The sequence below is a fragment of the Balaenoptera acutorostrata genome, chromosome 18 (genome assembly GCF_949987535.1).
Source record: "Balaenoptera acutorostrata chromosome 18, mBalAcu1.1, whole genome shotgun sequence".
Taxonomy (NCBI): domain Eukaryota; kingdom Metazoa; phylum Chordata; class Mammalia; order Artiodactyla; family Balaenopteridae; genus Balaenoptera; species Balaenoptera acutorostrata.
Window position 1 is genome coordinate 71776923 of NC_080081.1, and position 8265 is coordinate 71785187.

Here is an 8265-nt window from a genome sequence, read left to right on the forward strand (position 1 = left end):
AAGAATAAAGTTGTCGGGCTTCCCTGGTGGCACAGTGGTTAAGAACCTGCCTGCCAATGCAGGGGACACGGGTTCAAGCCCTGGTCCAGGACGATCCCGCATGCCGTGGAGCAATGAAGCCCGTGCGCCACAACTACTGAGCCTGTGCTCTAGAGCCCGTGAGCCACAACTACTGAGCCCGCGTGCCACAACTACTGAAGCCCGCGTGTGTAGAGCCCGTGCTCCGCAACAAGACAAGCCACCGCAATGAGAAGCCCGCACACTGCAACAAAGAGTAGCCTCCGCTCGTTGCAACTAGAGAAAGCCCGCGCGCAGCAACGAAGACCCAACACAGCCAAAAATAAATAAATAAAATAAATTTATTAAAAAAATAAAGTTGTCGACTTTATGACATTTTTCTCCCAGAATCCAATTTAGAGAACATTTCAGCTGTTCACACAGAAAGTGTGAAATACAGAGAGAATAAAGGGACCTATAGGAACTACATACAAGCCATGCTCTGAGGGCTCACTTTAGAGAATTCCCGTGATCAGGACACCGAGTGGACTTTTTGACAAGATTTTGTATTGGCTGGGGCCATTCACTTTTGGCTTCACCTTTGCAGAAGGCACTGCCACCAGTTGCCACCACTGTCCACTGTCCCTTTAGCTATCACCCAGCTCCCTGCCAACCATAATCCCACAGTTTGCCACGTCGCTGCTGCCTTTACCTGACCTGCACAGCACACCTTACCGATCTTTTCCCTACTCCCACCCTTCCATCTGTATGCTCACCTTCATTTGTTTCTCGGCTCCTGTTCTAGACAAGAGTGATAGTGAGACTCTGATTTAAAAAAAAAAAAAAAACACCAGGCTTTGTACACTCAGATGGGTCCTATCCATCATAGCCCTTTCGAGATTATACTCATTCTAATGATGGTGCATTGGCCTAAAGCAGTGTCAGCTTTCCTCTGTGGGTTTACCTTCAAACATTTATCATTCAGGAAAGAACACTGTCTCACTGTGTTTATCATAGACATACTCACCCCAGTTGAATGCAAAAAGCTCTGATCTTGGAATCAAATGACCTGGCTTTTTATCTTAGATTCACTACCTACCAACTTTGTAAGCTCAGACTTAAACCCACAAGACTAGATGTCTTCATACCTGCTCCAGTTTATAGAAATTTGTGAGGATCAAATGAGTAACTCTATAAGAAAGCACATTTAATGCCACAGAGCATGATATTAGATTTTTAAGTTGTTTTTCTCTCCTCATCTCCCATTTTACTCATTGGATACCTTATCAACTGTCCTCTCACCTCTACTCTCCAGAGAAGACATCTATTCATTCATTCAAAAAAGATGTATTGAATCCTCACTGTGTGCTGGGAACACAAAGCTGAAAAACTTTAACTCTCTGTCCTCAAGGAGCCCACAGAAGAGAGAAGCAGATACAATTTTGAGTGGATGAATAACAGTAAACAAATAAAAGTCCTAAGAAAGGCATCTACATGTGCTAGGAAGTGACTAATTGTGCAAACGTGTAGATGGGGGCAGGTGATTTTTAAAAGAAGACAGATGATAGCTGAACTGAATTTATTTATTCTTCAATAAATATTGATTGAGCACTGACTATGTGTCAGGACTGTCCAAGGCATCGGAGACATAGTAGAAAACAAGGCAGGCAAGATAGTTGGCCTCACTGTACAATAAACAAGGAAACAAAAGCTGAAGAGAATTTCTGACTGTGACAAGAGCTAAGATGGAGATAAAAGGAAGATGTTATAGAGGAATGGCAGTATTGAATCATGTATGCGGCTGCTTCTGTCCTCCTCGCCAGGTTCCCTGTCAAGCTGTATCTCTATTCTGACGATTTGATCCTGTGAGGAACTATAACATATGGCCCTCAGACCACATGACACTGGTGCCAATCAAGTATTAAGTCAGTTACGAGGACCTCTTAGCCTACTCTCCACTGAGCAGGCAACCACATGCTGTACAGAAAACCCAGATAGATTCCTTCCTTCCTCCCTCCCTCCTTCCTTCCTTCCCATCTTTCTTCCACTTACTCATTAATTTATGTATTCAACAAATTAGTTATAGAGTACCTTCAAAGCCCCAGCTGTGGTATCTATGCTGTGAGGAATAGGAAAAACTGAAGGCATGGTCCCTGGGCACTGAAGTTTACAAGTTAGGAGGAGACAAGAGAGCCAAATCAGATTCAAACAAAGAGTTCCCACCTTAACAGATGTAGTACAGACTGCATGGGAGCAAGATTACCTGGAAATCTTCTTGGCAAAGTTGAGTCTTAACCCAGCTTCACAGGGGGAGGTAAATAGGGATTAGCAGGATGCATGTGAGGGTACCTGAGAGAAGGACAGAGGCAGATGGGAGCAGGATGGATCCTAAGTCAAGGCTGGAGAGAACGCAGGGGAAGTCCTGATCTGTGCCAAGTGCTGTGAAAACTTCTTCATCTCATTTAATCTTTCCAGCAACCTTCTAGAAAAAATGCATAATCTCTAATTCATAGATGAGAAAAATATGGTCCACGGGATTAAGTACAGTTGATCCTCATTCCTTATGGATTCCATATGTAGGAACTCACCTACACCTTAAAATTTCTTTGTAGCTGAAAATCAAAGCTTGCAGCACTTGCAAGTTCATTTGTAGTCACGTGCAGAGCAGCAAAAACTTTGAGTCATCTGACATGCTCCACTCAGCTGAGACTGAACAAGGCAATGCTCTGCTTTCCTGTTTTAGTTCTCATAATATTGTGTCCTTTTCACAGTCTATTTAGTACCATCTTTTTTGCATTTTTCTGCTTTTTGTTGGTGATTTCATTGTTTAAATGCCCCCCAAATGTAGTGCTGAGGTGCTGTCTGGTGTTCCTATGTACAAGAAGGCTGGAATTTGCTTTACATAGAAAATATGTGTGTTAGATAAGCTTCCTTGAGGCATGAGCTACAGCACTGTTAGCTAAGAATCCAATGTTAATGAATCAACAATATATATTAAATAAGTTGTCTTTAAACAGAAACACACACAAAACAAGGGTATGTATTGATCATTTGACAAAGATGTTGTGACCAGAGGCTCACAGGAACTTAACCTTGTATTTCTCCAGGAGCAGTGTTCAGTATTTGCTAATTCAGGGTTCACAGCGACTTTGTAGAACAGAACTGCCATGAAAAATGAGAATCAACTGTAATTTGCTCAAGATCACAAATCTCAGACTAGAAATCTGCTCTTTCTGATTCCAGCGCCAATGCCCTTTCCACTTGCTTTGGAAGATGGGGCTCCTTCCAGGTCATCCCAAAGGGAATACGTTACCATCAATTTACACATATGCTAGAGAACCATTTCTAGAAAGGGTCATTTTGGCCATTTTTTGCTGGCTAAAAAATGTTACTCTTATTTAAAGTCAAAAGAATAAAAAACTGCTACATAAGCAGAAGCTACTTCTTTTTCCCTCTGCCTTACCATATTATCAATGCAACATGCTCAGAATCCACAGATGGCAGAGGTGCTTTCCAGTGAGTTCAGAGGTGGTTTACTCCACTTCACAGAGCAATGTTGTTTGGCGTTTGCAGTACTGGATAGTCCTTCGCAAACAAATCAACATTGCAGTTGGGTTTAAGTGGTTGCCACATGGTTGTCTGAGTGGTGTTGGGACATCTGGCCTGGCCCTGATCCTCTGGATGTAAGAATGTGGGTTTCACACAGCACCAGGAGGCCCAGAAAGGCAAGCCCCATGGATTCACAGGGGTTGTCAGTCAACAAGAAATGGCTGAGTTCCCATTCAGAGAAAAACACAGGAGTAGGAATCCAGGAGAAAGGAAATCTTTATAAAGTATCCTTCACTCCTGGACCAGCCCAAACTATTCTGGGTATTTTCCTTTTTCTTTCCTTGTTTTGTTTTGTTTTCTTTTGTTTTGCTTTGAGCGACAAAACAGCTTCGTAATGTAGTCCTCAGTGGTGCAAAAGCATAACTGTGTGGTTGTGCCTGACTGATATATATGGAAAAACCTCCAGTACAAAGAGGATATTCATTCATGTATACCCTAAGATGCAATTTTTCGCTTTTATAAGTTTAATGTTTTCACAACTAGGTCCAACTTTTGCTGGAGTACTTTTCTCAGAAGGGGCATTATAATGTGCTATCTAGGAGGCCATTTTCTCCCGTTAGCCATTATGAGCTAATTTAACTACATTAAGATCCTGCTGGGTATGTGTCTAGAAGTATAAAAGAAAATCACGACCAGTAGCAGAAAATGCTGTCTGCTCTGGATCCCGAAGTACCATTAAACACATTGCCACCTCCCCCAGTATGCACACACATTCATACACATGGCAAAGCACTTTTATTTTTATTTAATACATACATTGCATAATAAATTCAATATTTTCAATAAACTGAAAGGTGAATTATAACAAAGGTGGATATGTGTTCCCAAAAGGTTTGTGAGCACTGATTTCATTATGATTAATACTTTACTTAAATTCTACATTAGATTTTGGAGATTAATCCTTTGTCAGTTGCTTCATTGGCAAATATTTTCTCCCATTCTGAGGGTTGTCTTTTCATCTCAGGTATGGTTTCCTTTGCTGTGCAGAAGCTTTTAAGTTTCATTAGGTCCCATTTGTTTACTCTTGTTTTTATTTCCATTTCTCTAGGAGGAGGGTCAATAAGGATCTTGCTGTGATTTATGTCATAGAGTGTTCTTCCTATGTTTTCCTATAAGAGTTTTATAGTGTCTGGCCTTACATTTAGGTCTTTAATCCATTTTGAGTTTATTTTTGTGTATGGTGTTAGGGAGTGTTCTAATTTCATTCTTTTACATGTAGCTGTCCAGTTTTCCCAGCACCACTTATTGAAGAGGCTGTCTCTTCTCCACTGTATATTCTTGCCTCCTTTATCAAAAATAAGGTGACCATATGTGTGTGGGTTTACCTCTGGGCTTTGTATCCTGTTCCATTGATCTATATTTCTGGTTTTGTGCCAGTACCAGACTGGCTTGATTATTGTAGCTTTGTAGTATAGTCTGAAGTCCAGGAGACTGATTCCTCCAGCTCCATGTTTCTTTCTCAAGATCGCTTTGGCTATTTGGGGGTCTTTTGTGTTTCCATACAAATTGTGAAATTTTTTGTTCTAGTTCTGTGAAAAATGCCATTGGTAGTTTGATTGGGATTGCACTGAACCAGTAGATTGCTTTGGGTAGTATAGTCATTTTCACAATGTTGATTCTTCCAATCCAAGAACATGGTATATCTCTCCATCTGTTTGTAAAATCTTTAATTTCTTTCATCAGTGTCTTATAGTTTTCTGCACACAGGTCTTTTGTCTCCTTAGGTAGGTTTATTCCTAGGTATTTTATTCTTTTTGTTGCAATGGTAAATGGGAGTGTTTCCTTAATTTCTCTTTCAGATTTTTCATCATTAGTGTATAAGAATGCAAGAGATTTCTGTGCATTAATTTTGTATCCTGCTTCTTTACCAAATCAAAACTACAATGAGGTATCACCTCACACCAGTCAGAATGGCCATCATCAAAAAATCTACAAACAATGAATGCTGGAGAGGGTGTGGAAAAAAGGGAACCCTCTTGCACTGTTGGTGGGAATGTAAATTGATACAGCCACTATGGAGAACAGTATGGAGCTTCCTTAAAAAACTAAAAATAGAACTACCATATGACCCAGCAATCCCACTACTGGGCATATACCCTAAGAAAACCATAATTCAAAAAGAGTCATGTACCACAATGTTCATTGCAGCTCTATTTACAATACCCAGAACATGGAAGAAACCTAAGTGTCCATCAACAGATGAATGGATAAAGAAGATGTGGAGAGATTAACCAAGATGGCGGAGTAGAAGGACGTGCTCTCACTCCCTCTTGCGAGAGCATCAGAATCACAACTGGCTGCTGGACAATCATTGACAGGAAGACCCTGGACTTCACCAAGGAGGACACCCCACGTCCAAGGACAGAGGAGAAGCCACAGTGAGACGGTAGGAGGGGCTCAATCAGAGTAAAATCAAATCCCATAACTGCTGGGTGGGTGACTCACAGACTGGCGAACACTTATACCACAGAAGTCCACCCACTGGAGTGAAGGTTCTGAGCCCCACCTCAGGCTTCCCAACCTGGGGGTCCGGCAAAGGGAGGAGGAATTCCTAGAGAATCAGACTTTGAAGTCTAGTGGGAATTGATTGCAGGACTGTGACAGGACTGGGGGAAACAGAGACCCCACTCTTGGAGGGCACACACAAAGTAATGTGTGCATCGGGACCCAGGGGAAGGAGCAGTGACCCTGGGGGAGACTGAACCAGACGTACCTGCTGGTGTTGGGGGGTCTCCTGCAGAGGCGAGTGGTGGCTCTGTTTCACCGTGGGGATAAGGACACTGGCAGCAGAGGTCCTGGGAAGTTCTCCTTGGCGTGAGCCCTCCCAGAGTCTGCCATTAACCCCACCAAAGAGCACGGGTAGGCTCCAGTGTTGGGTTGCCTCAGGCAAAACAACCAACAGGGAGGGAACCCAGCCCCACCCATCAACAGTCAAGTGGATTAAGGTTTTACTGGGCTCTGATCGCCACAGCAACAGGGAGGGAACCCAGCTCCACCCATCAACAGTCAAGTGGATTAAGGTTTTACTGAGCTCTGACCGCCACAGCAACAGTCAGCTCTACCCACCACCAGAGCCTCCCATCAAGCCTCTTAGATAGCCTCAACCACCAGAGGGCAGACAACAGAAGCAAGAAAAACTACAATCCTGCAGCCTGTGGACCAAAAACCACAGTTACAGAAAGACAGAGAAGATGAAAAGGCAGAGGGCTATGTACCAGATGAAGGAACAAGAAAAAACCCCAGAAAAACAACTAAATGAAGTGGAGATAGGCAACCTTCCAGAAAAAGAATTCAGAATAATGATAGTGAAGATGATCCAGGACCTCGGAATAAGAATGGAGGCAAAGATTGAGAAGATGCAAGAAATGATTAACAAAGACCTAGAAGAATTAAAGAACAAACAAACAGAGATGACCAATACAATAACTGAAATGAAAACTACACTAGAAGGAATCAATAGCAGAATAACTGAGGCAGAAGAACGGATAAGTGACCTGGAAGACAGAATGGTGGAATTCACTGCTGCGGAACAGACTAAAGAAAAAAGAATAAAAAGAAATGAAGACAGCCTAAGAGACCTCTGGGACAACATTAAACGCAACAACATTCGCATTATAGGGGTCCCAGAAGGAGAAGAGAGAGAGAAAGGACCAGAGAAAATATTTGAAGAGATTATAGTCGAAAACTTCCCTAACATGGGAAAGGAAATAGCCACCCAAGTCCAGGAAGCGCAGAGAGTCCCATACAGAATAAACCCAAGGAGAAACACGCCGAGACACATAGTAATCAAAGTGGCAAAAATTAAAGACAAAGAAAAATTATTGAAAGCAGCAAGGGAAAAACGACAAATAACATACAAGGGAACCCCCATAAGGTTAACAGCTGATTTCTCAGCAGAAACTCTGCAAGCCAGAAGGGAGTGGCATGAAATACTTAAAGTGATGAAAGGGAAGAACCTACAACCAAGATTACTCTACCCAGCAAGGATCTCATTTAGATTTGATGGAGAAATCAAAAGCTTTACAGACAAGCAAAAGCTAAGAGAATTCAGCACCACCAAACCAGCTCTACAACAAATGCTAAAGGAACTTCTCTAAGTGGGAAACACAAGAGAAGAAAAGGACCTACAAAAACAAACCCAAAACAATTAAGAAAATGGTCATAGGAACATACATATCGATAATTACCTTAAACGTGAATGGATTAAATGCCCCAACCAAAAGACATAGACTGGCTGAATGGATACAAAAACAAGACCCATATATATGCTGTCTACAAGAGACCCACTTCAGACCTAGGGACACATACAGACTGAAAGTGAGGGGATGGAAAAAGATATTCCATGCAAATGGAAATCAAAAGAAAGCTGGAGTAGCTATACTCATATCGGATAAAATAGACTTTAAAATAAAGAATGTTACAAGAGACAAGGAAGGACACTACATAATGATCCAGGGATCAATCCAAGAAGAAGATATAACAATTATAAATATATATGCACCCAACATAGGAGCACCTCAATACATAAGGCAACTGCTAACAGCTATAAAAGAGGAAATCGACAGTAACACAATAATAGTGGGGGACTTTAACACCTCACTTACACCAATGGACAGATCATCCAAAATGAAAATAAATAAGGAAACAGAAGCTTTAAAT